Source organism: Aulostomus chinensis, chromosome 1 (genome assembly GCF_037954235.1).
Source record: "Aulostomus chinensis isolate RoL2024-O1b breed Wild chromosome 1, RoL_Achi_v1.0, whole genome shotgun sequence".
Lineage (NCBI taxonomy): Eukaryota > Metazoa > Chordata > Actinopteri > Syngnathiformes > Aulostomidae > Aulostomus > Aulostomus chinensis.
In genome coordinates, this window is record NC_141320.1 from 16,516,477 (window position 1) to 16,535,133 (window position 18,657).

An 18,657-nucleotide genomic window follows, 5' to 3' on the forward strand; every position below is an offset into this window, starting at 1 on the left:
TACCACTGGGTTCTGATCAGAACACCCCACTGGTCTAGATAATGCTTTGGAACAGAAACAGCTCCAGTTTGGGAGTATGTGGTCTGTGCATGTTTCACTTTCGCCCCATCTTTCCTAGAACACTCTTGTTGATCTTTCCACCATCTGTGTTCAATTACATGTTCTTGCATCGCAGCTTCTCTTGAAGTGGACCAGTTCCAATCTATGTTTGTGTCTCCAGGCAAATAAATGTCTCGATCAAGATGGCGTCCTCTATCTAACATGAAACCTTGCACTTGGTGGTCTGGACACACCCTACAAGCAATGGTTGAACATGAGGTAGACTGATTTGCACCCAGATCACTTCAGTATTGCAGCCATCAAATCCAATCTTTCTTTTGCTGGAATGTGATTTTGTACATAAACTGCTCCACCTCCTCCATAGCTGTTCCTGTCTCTTGTAAAAATATTGTACCCCTGGATTCCCAGTGCATCCTCATTGAATGTATTATCAAGGTGAGTTTGTGATCTTGCCAATAGACGGATATCCAAGGACAAGAGTTGGGACACTTCTGTTATTCTATTTCTCAGGCTGCAGATATTTTTGTGAGCCGACTGAAACCCTTTTCTTGGTAAATTAATTACAATCATAATAAACATAAATGGGACTTAATCGTCTTTCCTTTATTTTGTGAACCATAACACACAACCACACAACCACACACACAGACACACACGATTTTCCAATTAACATACTGCAACCTCATCTTCTCGCCCCCCCCCCCCCCCCCGACTGATGAACTATCTGGCCACGACTTGTCTTCCAATAACAATACAGCCACATGCAACAGGACAGTTTGTGTCCATGTGTAGAGTCAAAACATATATATACATACACACATGTACACACATGATGTCATCATAAAGAAACCCTTCCTCTGGGGAATTGTGAGTCATGTAATGTGCTATAGGGCCGAGTCGTTGTGCTTCTATTCCTTCTACAGCAGCCACGGAAATATGGGGCGAGGTTTTATCAACCTGAAACAGTGACAAAGCCAAACCTCCAACGTTTGGTAAATAGAAAACACCTTTTGGGTTCTTGCCAAAGTATCTGAGAACACAGAGAATTGTGATCCCATATTTGGGTCTAACAGTTTGAAGTAGGCAACATCCGTTCCTGTCATATCAACATGTAGAGTTACATGGAGGTCTTGTAAACCTGTTAACCTGGAATGATCTGGCAGGTCTTCTTTTCCTGCAAAGAAATCATCCGTCTGAATCCAGGACACCGTCAGCATCTGATTGAAAAGGAGTACATGAGAGAATAATAGCATCCTGTATTTACCGCCTGTAGCATGTTGAAGAAGCACTTAGAGTCATGGTCAGGGACTGTGCTATGAACGCCTTCAGGAGAACAATGAATAGTTGCACGCCACTTGGTGAACAAATCCCGACCCAATAGATTACTTGGTGAGTTATCAGTGATTACAAATGGATGCTCTCATGAAATGAGTCCAAATTGAACTTTGGCTGGTGCTCCAATGGACTTTGCATAGTTACTCCAGCAATTGCTACTGTTTTTATATTTTCAGAAGTAGGAACTAATCCTACACGGTTAGCATCTGACTTATTAATGGTGGAAACTGTTGCACCTGTGTCCACTGATAGTTCAGCAGATTTTCCATCTACTGATAATTCAACTTTAGGTTCAGCAGTTAGAGTTATTTGAGAGCATTCAGTTACAACTTTCTGTTTTTCATTTTCATTGTTGCACACTGGAAGACACTGAAGTGCTGTCCTATTGTTGAGGGGGATGCCACAGGTTCAGAGGCGGTCCTGGTCTGGGGCCCTGTTGAGTCTGAGGTCTGGGGTGCCAGTTTCCTCTTCCTGTTGGTCTTGGCCTTCAAACCCTCTACCTCTTCTAGGATACAATCCTCTTCATTAATCGCTTCTTCTCCTTCATCATTTAACACATTTTTGTCCTGGTATCCTAGGTTTCCAGGTTCTAGTTCTTCTTCTAAATGCAAGGCTCCATTGAGCAGTGGGAGAGAGTGAGGCAGACAAGTTCTGCTCTCTTTTAGGAAGCTTAGACAGTTCACTAAGTGACGGAACAGGACTTTGGAGATCATCATTGGCAGCAGCAGCTGCTCAAGCAGAGGTGGAGGACTGAGTAGGTTTGCTATTGGGAGTCTGCTGCTGTAACTGGTAAAAGGTGTTCTCCTACCAGTCTACATGATCAGTGGAGTCGTTGCATCGAGTCTGTAACCTCAGGTGTTTAGGATCCCATCCTCGTCGCCATTAATTGTGGTCCAGTGGCCCGGCGTGGGGGGGTCGTCCGGCGGAGCAGTGAACAGAAAGGAGGCGGTTGTCTCTTTCTCAAACCTTACACACTTTATTCATGCATGAGAGAGAAGTTACAGCACTCATAGAGCATCAGAAGTTCTCTGGTGTTTCTGAGGAACAGTCAGCTATTTATCACCGTGGGGAGGGGACATACAGATTGGAGGTAGAGTCATGTCACATCCAAGAATTCTCAAAATCTCAAAATAGGCGCCCAGGTTGAGGTCAAATAGTTCAGATTATTAAAATTAACACATGCAAACATCAATCTGCCAACCACAAAGTAAGTTTACAACTTTGAGACCTGGAGCATGAGGGTACACACTTCAGCTCCTGTGGTTTGACCCAAATATATTTTAACGTCCATGAATAAGCATCCTATTCTGCATGAATAGCACTTTTACAACATGAGCAAACATTCTCTAAGGTTTTAATCGTCTCAGCTGTGAGGCTCTTCCACATTCTGCCTGACGTTTGCAGAGAAACATAGAAACCAACAGGTCATCTTCAGCTGCACAGTCATATATTTCCATTAGCTCATTTCTGAAGAACTCACATTAAATAATAGAAAAAGATACATAAGAGAAACATAGAACAGGAGAACGCTCAAACAATAAAGAATCTAAGCGAGATTCTACAGAATGAAAGGAGATCCCTGACATGGCCGGATTCCTTTCCTTTGCTAATTAATTAGTAAGATCATGATTAGAATGTTAGCATTTTACAGTTCTGTGACCTCAGAATATCTGGGACTCTAAAGGAAATCACTTACATGACTGGAATCCCTTTCTTGGCTCATTAAAGGATCTCAAGCCCTTCTGGGGGGGGGGGGGGGGTTGACATTCCCCTCGCTGTGTCTCTTGTATGGCAGCAGGTATCTGGAGGGCAGGGAGCTGTTCATTCCTCCGAGATGGAAGCACCTGGGTCCAGAGCTCTCTTCATTGACTGATATTAAGTGTTTTTCTGTTGTCTTATATATTATCTTTTAATAATACTTTGTACTCACGCATACTTACAAGTCAAGCATATACATGATATAAGCTGACGTAGATCTAAAAGACAATTGTTCTTGGAATGTGTATTTGTGTTATCTCCACTATTTATGAGTTCCTTCCTGGTGTCGGAACGGTACCAACTAGTCCTGGAGTTCAGGAGATTTGTGGGACCCCCTTGTAAAACCCCTTTAACTACTTCCAGATGTTCAAGAGTTCAAATAAGGTGACTTGCAGCTAAGTCATTGATTCTGCATGGGATGCATGAGCAGGAGATCCCGGATCAATCACTAACATTAAAGAAGTACATTGATGAACTAAATACAGTGTTGGATAATTTTTCTACCTCTTTGGGAACTGCCACAGAAACAACTTTGTTACACAGTGAAAGTTTCGAATAGTCATGTAGTAAGTGTTGCTACGAACCTCAAAATATTGCGACAGTGATGTCAGAAGCATTTCTAATAAACTCAAAATGATGCTAACAGTAATGTAGTGATAGTTGCTAATAAACTCAAAGTGATGCTATGTAGTAAGAGTTGCTACGAACCTTAAAATAATGCAACAATAATGTAGTAAGAGTTGCTACGAACCTCAAAATATTGCGACAGTGATGTCGGAAGCATTTCTAATAAACTCAAAATGATGCTAACAGTAATGTAGTGATAGTTGCTAATAAACTCAAAGTGATGCTATGTAGTAAGAGTTGCTACGAACCTTAAAATAATGCAACAATAATGTAGTAAGAGTTGCTACGAACCTCAAAATAATGTGACAGTGATGTCAGAATAATTGCAAATGATCTCAAAATTATGCGACAGTGATGTAATAAGAATCGCTAATGAACTCAAAATGATGCTCACAGTAATGGAGTGAAAGCATCGAAAAACCTCAAAGTGATGCTGACAGTCATGTAGTAAGAGTTGCTACAAACCTCAAAATAATGTGACAGTAATGTAGTAAAAGTTGCTACGAACCTAAAAATATTGCGACAGTGATTTCGGAAGAATTGCTAATGAACTCAAAATGATGCAAACAGTAATGTAGTGATAGTTGCTAATCAACTCAGTGATGCTTACAGTAATGTAGTAAGTGTTTCGTACAACCTCAAAGTGATGCTGATAGTCATGTAGTAAGAGTTGCTACGAACCTCAAAATAATGCGACAGTGATGTCAGGAGAATTGCTAAAGATCTCAAAAAGATGCGACAGTGATTTAGTAAGAATTGCTCAAAAACTCAAAATGATGCTAACAGTAATGTAGTGATAGTTGCTAATAACCTCAAAGTGATGCTGACAGTAATGTAATAAGAGTTGCTACGAACCTCAAAATAATGCAACAGTGATGTCAGAAGAATTGCTAATGATCTCAAAAAGATTCTAACAGTGATTTAGTAAGAATTGCTAATGAACTCAAAATGATGCTAAGATTAATGGAGTGAAAGTTTCGAATAACCTCAAAGTGATGCTGACAATCATGTAGTAAGAGTTGCTATGAACCTCAAAATAATGCGACAGTAATGTAGTAAGTGTTGCTACGAACCTCAAAATAATGCGAAAGTGATTTCGGAAGAATTGCTAATGATCTCAAAATGATGCGACAGTGATGTAGTAAGAATTGTTTATGAACTCAAAATGATTTTAACAGTAATGCAGTGATAGTTTAGGATAACCTCAAAGTGATGCTGACAGTCTTGTAGTAAGTGTTGCTACGAACCTCAAAATAAGGTAACAGTTATTTTGTAAGAACTGCTAATAAACTCAAAATGATGCTGACATTAATGTAGTGATAGTTGTGAATAAACTCATTGATGCTTACAGTAATGTAGTAAGAGTTGATACGAACCTCAAAATAATGCGACAGTGATGTAGGAAGAATTGCTAATGATCTCAAAATGATGCTAACACTGATGTAGTAAGAATTGCTAATGAACTCAAAATGATGCTGACAGTAATGTAGTAAGAGTTGAAACTAACCTCAAAATGATGCGACAGTGATGTTGAAGAATTACTAATGAATTCAAAATGATGCTAACGGTAATGTAGTGCTAGTTGCTAATAAACTCAGTGATGCTTACAGTAATGTAGTAAGTTTTTCGAACAACCTAAAAGTGATGCTGACAGTCATGTAGTAAGAGTTGCTACTAACCTCAAACTAATGCAACAGTAATGTAAGAGTTGCTACGAACTTCAAAATAATGCGACAGTTATGTCGGAAGAATTGCTAATGATCTCAAAATGATGCGACAGTGATGTCATAAGAATTGCTAATGAACTCAAAATGATGCTAAGAGTAATGTAGTGATAGCTGCTAATAAAATCAGTGATACTTTCAGTAATGTACTAAGTGTTTCGAACAACCTCAAAGTGAGGCTGACAGTCATGTGATTAAAGTTGCGAGTCACCTAAAAATGATGCTGACAGTAATGTAGTAAGAGTTGCTACGAAGCTCAAAATAATGCGAGTGATGTAGTAAGAATTGCTCATGAACTCAAAATGATGCTAACAGTAATGTAGTGATGGTTACTAATGAACTCAGTGATGCTTACAGTAATGTAGTAAGAGTTACTACTAACCTCAAACTAATGCAAAAGTAATTTAGTAAGAGTTGATACGAACCTCAAAAAAATGCGACAGTGATGTCGGACGAATGGCAAATGATGTCAAAATGATGCGACAGTGATGTAGTAAGAATTGCTAATGAACTCAAAATGATGCTAACAGTAATGTAGTGACAGTAGCGAAAAAACTCAAAGTGATGCTGACAGTAATGTAGTAAGAGTTGCTAAGAACCTCAAAATAATGCCACAGTGATGTTGGAAGAATTGCTAATGATCCCAAAATAATGCGACAGTGATGTAGTAAGAATTGCAAATTAACTCAAAATGATGCTAACAGTAATGGAGTGAAAGTTTCGAATAACCTCAAAGTGATGCTGACAGTCATGTAGTAAGAGTTGCTACAAAACTTAAAGTAATGCAACAGTAATGTAGTAAAAGTTGCTACGGACCTCAAAATGATGCGACAGTGATGTCGTAAGAATTGCTAATGAACTCAAAATGATGCTAACAGTAATGGAGTAAAGTTTCGAATAACCTCAAAGTGATGCTGACAGTCATGTAGTAAGAGTTGCTACGAACCTTAAAATAATGCAAAAGTAATGTAGTCAGAGTTACTACGAACCTCAAAATAATGCGGCAGTGATGTCGTAAGAATTGCTCATGATCTCAAAATGATGCTAACAGTAATGGAGTGAAAGTTTCCAATAACCTCAAAGTGATGCGGACAGTCATGTGGTTAGAGTTGCAAGTAACCTAAAAATGATGCTGACAGTAATGTAGTAAGAATTGCTATTAAACTCAAAAAGATGCTAACAGTAACTTAGTGATAGCTGCTAATAAACTCAGTGATGCTTACAGTAATGTAGTAAGAGTTACTAATAACCTGAAAATAATGCTACAGTGATGTAGTAAGAGTTGCTACGAACCTCAAAATAATGCGACAGTGATGTCGGAAGAATTGCTAATGATCTCAAAATGATGCGACAGTGATGTAGTTAGAATTGCTCACGAACTCAAAATGATGCTAACAGTAGTGGAGTGAAAGTTTCCAAAAACCTCAAAGTGATGCTGACAGTCGTGGTTAGAGTTGCGAGTAACCTAAAAATGATGCTGACAGTGATGTAGTAAGAATTGCAATTAAACTCAAAATGATGCTAAAAATGACGTCGTGATAGTTGAAAATAAACTCAGTGATGCTTACAGTAATGTAGTAAGTGTTTCGAAAAACCTCAAAGTGATGCTGACCGTCATGTGGTTAGAGTTGCTACGAACCTTAAAATAATGCGACAGTGATGTCAGAAGAATTGCTAATCATCTCAAAATGATGCTGACAGTCATGTAGTAAGAATTGCGAATAAACTCAAAATGATGCTAACAGTAATGTAGTAAGAGTTGCTACGAATATAAAAATAATGCGACAGTGATGTCAGAAGAATTGGTAATGATCTCAAAATGATGCAACAGTGATGTAGTAAGAGTTGCTACGAATATAAAAATAATGCGACAGTGATGTCAGAAGAATTGGTAATGATCTCAAAATGATGCAACAGTGATGTCGTAAGAATTGGTAATGAACTCAAAATGATGCTAACAGTAATGTAGTGAAAGTTTGGAATAACCTCAAAGTGATGCTGACAGAAATGTAGTAAGAATTGCTTATGAATCCAAAATGATGCTAACAGTAATGGAGTGAAAGTTTCGAATAACCTCAAAGTGATGCTGACAGTCATGTAGTAAGAGTTGCTACGAACCTTAAAATAATGCAAAAGTAATGTAGTAAGAGTTACTACAAACCTCAAAATAATGCGGCAGTGATGTCAGAAGAATTGGTAAAGATCTCAAAATGTTTCGAAAGTGATGTCGTAAGAATTGCTAATTAGCTCAAAATGATGCTAAAAGTAATGGAGTGAAAGTTTCCAATAACCTCAAAGTGATGCTGACAGTCGTGGTTAGAGTTGCGAGTAACCTAAAAATGATGCTGACAGTGATGTAGTAAGAATTGCTATTAAACTCAAAATGATGCTAAAAATGACGTAGTGATAGTTGAAAATAAACTCAGTGATGCTTACAGTAATGTAGTAAGTGTTTCGAAAAACCTCAAAGTGATGCTGACAGTCATGTGGTTAGAGTTGCTACGAACCTTAAAATAATGCGACAGTGATGTCAGAAGAATTGCTAATCATCTCAAAATGATGCTGACAGTCATGTAGTAAGAATTGCTAATAAACTCAAAATGATGCTAACAGTAATGTAGTAAGAGTTGCTACGAATATAAAAATAATGCGACAGTGATGTCAGAAGAATTGGTAATGATCTCATAATGATGCAACAGTGATGTAGTAAGAGTTGCTACGAATATAAAAATAATGCGACAGTGATGTCAGAAGAATTGGTAATGATCTCAAAATGATGCAACAGTGATGTCGTAAGAATTGGTAATGAACTCAAAATGATGCTAACAGTCATGTAGTGAAAGTTTGGAATAACCTCAAAGTGATGCTGAGAGAAATGTAGTAAGAATTGCTCATGAATCCAAAATGATGCTAACAGTAATGTAGTGATGGTTACTAATAAACTCAGTGATGCTGACAGTCATGTAGTAAGAGTTGCTACAAACCTCAAAATAATGCTATGGTGATGTAGAAAGAGTTGCTACGAACCTCAAAATAATGCGACAGTGATGTCAGAAGAATTGCTAATGATCTCAAAATGATGCGACAGTGATGGAGTAAGAATTGCTAATGAACTCAAAATGATGCTAACAGTAATGAAGTGAAAATTTCGAATAACCTCAAAGTGATGCTGAAAGTCATGTGGTTAGAGTTGCGAGTAACCTAAAAATGATGCTGACAGCGATGTCGTAAGAATTGCGATGAAACTCAAAATGATGCTAACAGTAATGTTGTGATAGTTACTAATAAACTCAGTGATGCTTACAGTAATGTAGTAAGTGTTTCGAAAAACCTCAAAGTGATGCTGACAGTCATGTGATTAAAGTTGCGAGTAACCTAAAAATGATGCTGACAGTAATGTAGTAAGAGTTGCTACGAAGCTCAAAATAATGCGACAGTGATGTAGTAAGAATTGCTCGTGAACTCAAAATGATGCTAACAGTAATGTAGTGATGGTTACTAATAAACTCAGTGAAGCTTACAGTAATGTACTAAGTGTTTCCAACAACCTCAAAGTGATGCTGAAAGTCATGTAGTAAGAGTTCCTACGAACCTCCAAATAATGCGACAGTGATGTAGTAAGAATTGCTCATGAACTCAAAATGATGCTAACAGTAATATAGTGATAGTTGCGAATAAACTCAAAGTGATGCTGACAGTAATGTAGTAAGAGTTGCAAAGAACCTCAAAATAATGCCACAGTGATGTTGGAAGAATTGCTAAGGATCCCAAAATAATGCGACAGTGATGTCGCAATTATTGCTAAAAACCTCAAAATAATGCGACAGTGATGTCGTGAGAATTGCTAATGATTTCAAAATGATGCGACAGTGATGTAGTAAGAATTGCTAATAAACTCAAAATGATGCGACAGTGATGTAGTAAGAATTGCAAATAAACTCAAAATGATGCTAACAGTAATGGAGTGAAAGTTTCGAATATCCTCAAAGTGATGCTGAAAGTCATGTAGTAAGAGTTGCTACGAACCTCAAAATAATGCCACAGTTATTTCGTAAGAATTGCTAATGAACTCAAAATGATGCTAAGAGTAATGTAGTGATAGCTGCTAATAAAATCAGTGATACTTTCAGTAATGTACTAAGTGTTTCGAACAACCTCAAAGTGAGGCTGACAGTCATGTGATTAAAGTTGCGAGTCACCTAAAAATGATGCTGACAGTAATGTAGTAAGAGTTGCTACGAAGCTCAAAATAATGCGAGTGATGTAGTAAGAATTGCTCATGAACTCAAAATGATGCTAACAGTAATGTAGTGAGGGTTACTAATGAACTCAGTGATGCTTACAGTAATGTAGTAAGAGTTACTATTAACCTCAAACTAATGCAAAAGTAATTTAGTCAGAGTTGATACGAACCTCAAAAAAATGCGACAGTGATGTCGGACGAATGGCAAATGATCTCAAAATTATGCGACAGTGATGTAGTAAGAATTGCTAATGAACTCAAAATGATGCTGACAGTAATGTAGTGATAGTAGCGAAAAAACTCAAAGTGATGCTGACAGTAATGTAGTAAGAGTTGCTAAGAACTTCAAAATAATGCCACAGTGATGTTGGAAGAATTGCTAATGATCCCAAAATAATGCGACAGTGATGTCGTAATTATTGCTAATAACCTCAAAATAATGCGACAGTGATGTCGTGAGAATTGCTAATGATTTCAAAATGATGCGACAGTGATGTAGTAAGAATTGCTAATAAACTCAAAATGATGCTAACAGTAATGGAGTAAAGTTTCAAATAACCTCAAAGTGATGCTGACAGTCATGTAGTAAGAGTTGCTACGAACCTTAAAATAATGCAAAAGTAATGTAGTAAGAGTTACTACGAACCACAAAATAATGCGGCAGTAATGTAGTAAAAGTTGCAACGAACCTCAAAATATTGCGACAGTGATGTCAGAAGAATTTCTAATGAACTCAAGATGATGCTAACAGTAATGTAGTGATGGTTACTAATAAACTCAGTGATGCTTACAGTAATGTAGTAAGAGTTACTACTAACCTCAAACTAATGCAAAAGTAATTTAGTAAGAGTTGATACGAACCTCAAAAAAATGCGACAGTGATGTCGGACGAATGGCAAATGATCTCAAAATGATGCGACAGTGATGTAGTAAGAATTGCTAATGAACTCAAAATGATGCTAACAGTAATGGAGTAAAGTTTCGAATAACCTCAAAGTGATGCTGACAGTCATGTAGTAAGAGTTGCTACGAACCTTAAAATAATGCAAAAGTAATGTAGTCAGAGTTACTACGAACCTCAAAATAATGCGGCAGTAATGTAGTAAAAGTTGCAACGAACCTCAAAATATTGCGACAGTGATGTCGGAAGAATTGCTAATGAACTCAAGATGATGCTAACAGTAATGTAGTGATGGTTACTAATAAACTCAGAGAAGCTTACAGTAATGTACTAAGTGTTTCCAAAAACCTCAAAGTGATGCTGACAGTCATGTAGTAAGAGTTGCTATTAACCCCAAAATGATGCGACAGTGATGGAGAAGGAATTGCTCATGATCTCAAAATGATGCTAACAGTAATGGAGTGAAAGTTTCAAATAACCTCAAAGTGATGCTGACAGTCATATGGTTAGAGTTGCGAGTAACCTAAAATTGATGCTGACAGTCATCTAGTAAGAATTGCTAATAACCTCAAAATAATGCTACAGTGATGTAGGAAGAATTGTTAATGAATTCAAAAATGATGCTGACAGTGATGTAGTAAGAATTGCTCATGAACTCAAAATGATGCTAACAGTGATGTCGTGAAAGTTGCGAATAAACTAAAAGTGATGCTGACAGTAATGTAGTAAGAGTTGCTAAGAACCTCCAAATAATGCGACAGTGATGTCGGAAGAATTACTAATGATCTCAAAATAATGCGACAGTGATGTAGTTAGAATTGCTAATAAACTCAAAATGATGCTAACAGTAATGTAGTGATAGTTGCTAATAAACTCAGTGATGTTTACAGTAATGTAGTAAGTGTTTCGAACAACCTCAAAGTGATGCTGACAGTCATGTAGTAAGAGTTGCTACGAACCTAAAAATAATGCGACAGTGATGTAGTAAGAAATGCTAATGATCTCAAAATGATGGTGACAGTAATGGAGTAAGAATTGCCAATGAACTCAAAATGATGCTAACAGTATTGTAGTGATAGTTGCTAATAAACTCAAAGTGCTGCTGACAGTAATGTAGTAAGTGTTTCGAATAACCTCAAAGTGATGCTGACAGTCATGTAGAAAGAGTTGCTACGAACCTCCAAATAATGCAACAGTAATGTAGTAAGAGTTGCTACGAACCTCCAAATAATGCGACAGTGATGTCAGAAGAATTGGAAATGATCTCAAAATGCCAACAGTGATGTAGTGAAAGTTTCGAATAACCTCAAAGGGATGCTGACAGTCATGTGGTTCGAGGTGCGAGTAACTTAAAAATGATGCTAAACTCAAAACAATGCAACAGTAATGTAGTAAGAGTTGCAACTAATCTCAAAATAATGCTACAGTGATGAAGGAAGAATATCTAATGATCTCAAAATGATGTGTCAGTGATGTAATAATTGCTAATGAACTCAAAATGATGCTAACAGTAATGGAGTGAAAGTTTCGAATGACCTCAAAGTGATTCTGACAGTCATGTGGTTCGAGGTGCGAGTAACCTAAAAATGATGCTAACAGTGATGTAGTAAGAGCTACTAATAACCTGAAAATAATGCTACAGTGAGGTAGGAAGAATTGTTAATGAACTCAAAAATGATGCTGACAGTGATATAGTGATAGTTGCTAATGAACTCAAAGTGATGCTGACAGTCATGTAGAAAGCGTTGCCATGAACCTTAAAATATTACAACAGTAATGTCGTATGAGTTGCTACGAACCTCAAAATAATGCGACAGTGATGTCGGAAGAATTGCTAATGATCTCAAAATGATGCTAACAGTGATGGAGTAAGAATTGCTAATGAACTCAAAGTGATGCTAACAGTAATGTAGTAAGTGATTCGAACAACCTCAGAGTGATACTGAAAGTCATGTAGTAAGAGTTGCTACTAACTCAAAATAATACTTCAGTGATGTCGTAAGAATTGCTAATAAACTCAAAATGATGCCAACAGTAATGTAGTGATAGTTGCTAATAAACTCAGCTATGCTGACAGTCATGTGGTTTGAGTTGCGAGTAACCTAAAAATGATGCTGACAGTAATGTAGTAAGAGTTACTAATAACATCAAAATAATGCAACAGTGATGTAGTAAGAGTTGCTACGAACCCCAAAATAATGCGACAGTGATGTCGGAAGAATTGCTAATAATGTCAAAATGATGCGACAGTGATGTAGTAAGAATTGCTAATGTACTCAAAATGATGCGAATAGCAATGGAGTGAAAGTTTCGAATAACCTCAAAGTGATGCTGACAGTCATGCTGTTGGAGTTGCAAGTAACCTAAAAATGATGCTGACAGTGATGTCGTAAGAACTGCTATTAAACTCAAAAAGATGCTAACAGTAACGTAGTGATAGTTGCTAATAAACTCAGTGATACTTACAGTAATGTAGTAAGTGTTTCAAACAACCTCAAAGTGATGCTGACAGTCATGTAGTAAGAGTTGCTACAAACCTCAAAATAATGCTACAGTGATGTAGTAAGAGTTGCTACGAACCTCAAAATAATGTGACAGTGATGTCATGTGAATTGCTAATGATCTCAAAATGATGCGACAGTGATGTAGTTAGAATTGCTAACGAACTCAAAATGATGCTAACAGTAATGGAGTGAAAGTTTCCAATAACCTCAAAGTGATGCTGACAGTCATGTAGTAAGAGTTGCTAAAAAACCTCAAAATAATGCTACAGTGATGTAGTAAGAGTTGCTACAAACCTCAAAATGATGCTAACACTAATGTAGTGAGAGTTGCTAATAACCTCAGTGATGCAGACAGTAATGTAGTAAGTGTTTCGAACAACCTCAAAGTGATGCTGACAGTCATGTGGTTAGAGTTGCCATGAACCTTAAAATATTACAACAGTCATGTAGTATGAGTTGCTATGAACCTCAAAATAATGCGACAGTGATGTAGTAAGAAATGCTAATGATCTCAAAATGATGGTGACAGTAATGGAGTAAGAATTGCTAACGAACTCAAAATGATGCTAACAGTAATGGAGTGAAAGTTTCCAATAACCTCAAAGTGATGCTGACAGTCATGTAGTAAGAGTTGCTAAAAAACCTCAAAATAATGCTACAGTGATGTAGTAAGAGTTGCTACAAACCTCAAAATGATGCTAACACTAATGTAGTGAGAGTTGCTAATAACCTCAGTGATGCAGACAGTAATGTAGTAAGTGTTTCGAACAACCTCAAAGTGATGCTGACAGTCATGTGGTTAGAGTTGCCATGAACCTTAAAATATTACAACAGTCATGTAGTATGAGTTGCTATGAACCTCAAAATAATGCGACAGTGATGTAGTAAGAAATGCTAATGATCTCAAAATGATGGTGACAGTAATGGAGTAAGAATTGCTAATGAACTCAAAATGATGCTAACAGTATTGTAGTGATAGTTGCTAATAAACTCAAAGTGATGCTGACAGTAATGTAGTAAGTGTTTCGAATAACATCAAAGTGATGCTGACAGTCATGTAGAACGAGTTGCTACGAACCTCAAATTAATGCAACAGTAATGTAGTAAGAGTTGCTACTAACCTCAAAATAATGCTACAGTGATGTAGTAAGAATTGCTAATGAACTCAAAATGATGCTAACAGTAATGTAGTGATAGTTGCGAATAAACTCCGCGATGCTTACAGTAATGTAGTGAGAGTTGCTCATAACCTCAGTGATGCAGACAGTAATGTAGTAAGAGTTTCGAACAACCTCAAAGTGATGCTGACAGTCATGCAGTAAGAGTTGCTACAAACCTTAAAATAATGCAACAGTAATGAAGTCAGAGTTGCTACAAACCTCAAAATAATGCAACAGTAATGTAGTCAGAGTTGCTACGAACCCCAAAATAATGCGACAGTGATGTCAGAAGAATTGGTAATGATCTCAAAAGGATGCTAACTGTAATGTAGTGAAAGTTTCGAATAACCTCAAAGTGATGCTGACAGTCATGTAGTAAGGGTTGCTACATACCTCAAAATAATGCGAAAGTGATATCGGAAGAATTGCTAATGATCTCAAAATGATAAGACAGTAATGGAGTAAGAATTGCTAATGAACTCAAAATGATGCTAACAGTATTGTAGTGATAGTTGCTAATCAACTCAAAGTGATGCTGACAGTAATGTAGTAAGTGTTTCGAATAACCTCAAAGTGATGCTGACAGTCATGAAGAAAGAGTTGCTACGAACCTCAAAATAATGCAACAGTAATGTAGTAAGAGTTGCTATGAACCTCCAAATAATGCGACAGTGATGTCAGAAGAATTGGAAATTATCTCAAAATGCCAACAGTGATGTATTGAAAGTTTCGAATAACCTCAAAGGGATGCTGACAGTCATGTGGTTAGAGTTGCGAGTAACTTAAAAATGATGCTAAACTCAAAACAATGCAACAGTAATGTAGTAAGAGTTGCAACTAATCTCAAAATAATGCTACAGTGATGAAGGAAGAATATCTAATGATCTCAAAATGATGTGACAGTGATGTCGTAATAATTGCTAATGAACTCAAAATGATGCTAACAGTAATGGAGTGAAAGTTTCGAATGACCTCATAGTGATGCAGACAGTAATGTAGTAAGAGCTTCGAACAACCTCAAAGTGATGCTGACAGTCATGCAGTAAGAGTTGCTACAAACCTTAAAATAATGCAACAGTAATGAAGTCGGAGTTGCTACGAACCCCAAAATAATGCGACAGTGATGTCAGAAGAATTGGTAATGATCTCAAAATGATGCTAACAGTAATGTAGTGATAGTTGCTAATAAACTCAGTGATGCTTACAGTGATGTAGTAAGAGTTGCTACGAACCTCAAAATGATGCGACAGTGATGTAGTAAGAATTGTAATGAACTCAAAATGATGCTAACAGTAATGTAGTGAAAGTTTCGAATAACCTCAAAGTTGTGCTGACAGTCATGTGGTTAGAGTTGCGAGTAACTTAAAAATGATGCTGAAAGTGATGTCATAAGAATTGCGATTTAACTCAAAATGATGCTAACAGTAATGGAGTGATAGTTGCTAATAAACACAGTGATGCCTACAGTAATGTAGTAAGTGTTTCACAATCCCTCAAAGTGATGCTGACAGTCATGCAGTAAGAGTTGCTACGAACCTCAAAATAATGCGACAGTAATGTAGTAAAAGTTGCTACAAACCTCAAAATATTGCGACAGTGATGTCGGAAGAATTGCTAATGAACTCAAGATGATGCTAACAGTAATGTAGTGATAGTTGCTAATAAACTCAGTGATGCTACAGTGATGTAGGGAGAGTTGGTCATGACATCAAAATGATGCTAACAGTCTTGTGAGCTTCATAAAGACCCAGGCCACTATTTGTGGTCATGCATCATTGTGGCTGACCAATGGTCCAACTTCATCAGTCAGTCAGTCAGACATTAGCATTTGTCGGCCTGGCCTGCTGCCAAAGACTAACTCTGCTTTAGTTGATTTACCTGTGCAGCCATGTCACGCTCCTCTCGGCCACCTCCACGGTCAGACGCCAGGTGAAACCAGCCAATGGCGGAAGAATCACTCTCAGAATCTGAAGCGCTCGTAGCTGCAGGGTTTTTCCACACAGCTTCTGTTGAGAGACAAAGTCCATCGCTTGATTAACTCTCACCAACAGAAATGTGCAGTTTTCCACTCAGGACAGCTGCTGCATGCTGCTGTTTGTAAAAAGAAGGTCCAGTGGATCCGTTCAGTTCTACATTATTCAGCAGAGAGATGTCACCATTGAATAATGACCATATTTCCTACAATTATAGCTCAACCACAGAGGGACCAGGCTACTAGAATGACCTCTGTTTACTAGAAGTGCTTCTCCTATGGTGGTGAACTCCTCAGCTGTCAGTGGAGTCAAATCTGTCTTAGAGAGGCCAGAGGTTCCCACACTGGTTCCCTCTCATCATGCAGCCCTGACAGCTGTGTGTGCTGTTCCAGCGTGTTGGCACCTCACTGATGAGTTTCAGGGTTGGCCCTCCCATCTGTTGCTGCACCTGAGCCAGCTTCTCCTTGGCTGTAGTGCTGATCTGAAGGATGTGACAGTGTTCCTGGCTTTGTGTCTGATGATGGAAGTGGGGATCTGATCACAGGATTTTCTGACTCCTAGATTCAGACGATGTGCAGTGCAGACTGAGTGGTGAATTTGGAGCTGTCTAGTGGATGCTGTCATGTTTGGTGCTGCGTCGCTCACAAGACACTTGACTTTGTTGGTGATGGCCCAGTCCTCCATCAGGCCTCTTTGGACTGGGGCCAAACTGTCAGCAGGGTGACTTTGTGGAAAGTCTTGCACTCCCAACACATTCATTCTCACGAATGCAGTGACAGGTCAGAGCCAAGGGAGCCTCCATGTCCACAGATGTCCACATGCAGCTGGACTTCCTTTTTCACTCCTTCCCGTTCCTCCTGGTACTTTTTGGCCACCGTTTGTTTGATGGTCTGAAAATGACACCCAGAGTAAATCAATACATTGAAATTAGAGATGAAATAAACTGGAGATATCAACTACTGCTTTAGATCATTTCCACACAAACCTTTCTGGTTGGCAAACATATGAGGCTCAAGGACCTGAACCAGTTCCCTGAACCCTTCCCTCTCAACAGTGCTGAGGGGCTGGCAGTCCTTCAGGATGAAATTCAGCAGAGCCTCATCCAGCATCTGCTTCCTGGAAGCTGGATGGTTAAAAATGAAGGAGAGAAGAAATGAATAGGAATTAATGATCAATGAAGCAACTGTGAGTCAGTTGGAGAGTGGCTGTATACCTGAGTTCATCCTGGTGGATCTGGGACTTCATTCTCATGCCTGGCCCCATCATGCCTCAGCACTGAAGAGGTGCTTTTGTTGAGATGAGACGCTTCTGTCCAACAAATGCCACATTCAACCTGCAGAAAAGAACATGAGTACTCAGCTAAAAGTTCCTTTCTTCTTGGTGACTGGTGTTTCTTAGTCTTAGACCACCAGGTTTCCAATGAGGTGTATCGGATACGTTGTTGTGTGCCGCTGAAATCCGTCCAATTCCGGGGTTGTTTCCTCATGAAATGTGTTTGCCTTAAAGCTCATTGAAGTGTTGAACCACAATATCGTTCACCATAACTGAGTCAACTTCAAGATAACCTACTTCTACATTCCAGTCCCGGCTGCTCCTGTTCTGCTGCAGTCCAGAAAACAACAACCCGATACAATTGGCGCTCCTTCCCACAGCTCCGGCCCGGATCCGCATGGTTCCGCTGACTGACTGTGAGACGCGCTCCCTCCAGAGAGGCACAGCCCGATGGGGGTCCTTATCTGGCATGGGGGCGTAAAACAGGTGCGACTGAAAAGCCTGGTTTATTCTGAGTCGAGGGAACGCGTTGCTCTGCAATACACCACCAAGCCGCTAGGGGGTGTGGCTTTGTCTTTGTATTGTTTACGGGGCTCTTGTCGGATTCCTTGGTTTTCTTCCGGTCACAGACAACAATTGTTGGCCATTTGTCAGTCTTTGTAGTAACGCGAATAATCCTTTCTTCGGCTTGGTCCATTTTTTCTTGGCGCTTTCACCACAGAAACTTTGAAAATGGCGGTGCTGTTGTGTTGCGACTGAACCGGAAATGACGTTCTGAGCGGACCAATTACAGTTCTCGACGATGACGTCACCCCGCGGCGACGCGATGCGGAGGCAGGATATTTTGGAGGCGCGTGTCAGGCTACGGCGTACGGTCTGCGTCGACGGCGTAGGTACGAATATTACGCGACACAGAAGCTTTACAGTGGAACAGGAAGTTAGCATGTCAGGGATAAGACACCCTTATCGTCCAACAGGAAGTTAGCATGTCAGGGATGAGACACCCTGATAGTCCAACAGGAAGTTAGCATGTCAGGGATGAGACACCCGGATAGTCCAACAGGAAGGTAGCATGTAAGGGAGGAGACACCCTGATAGTC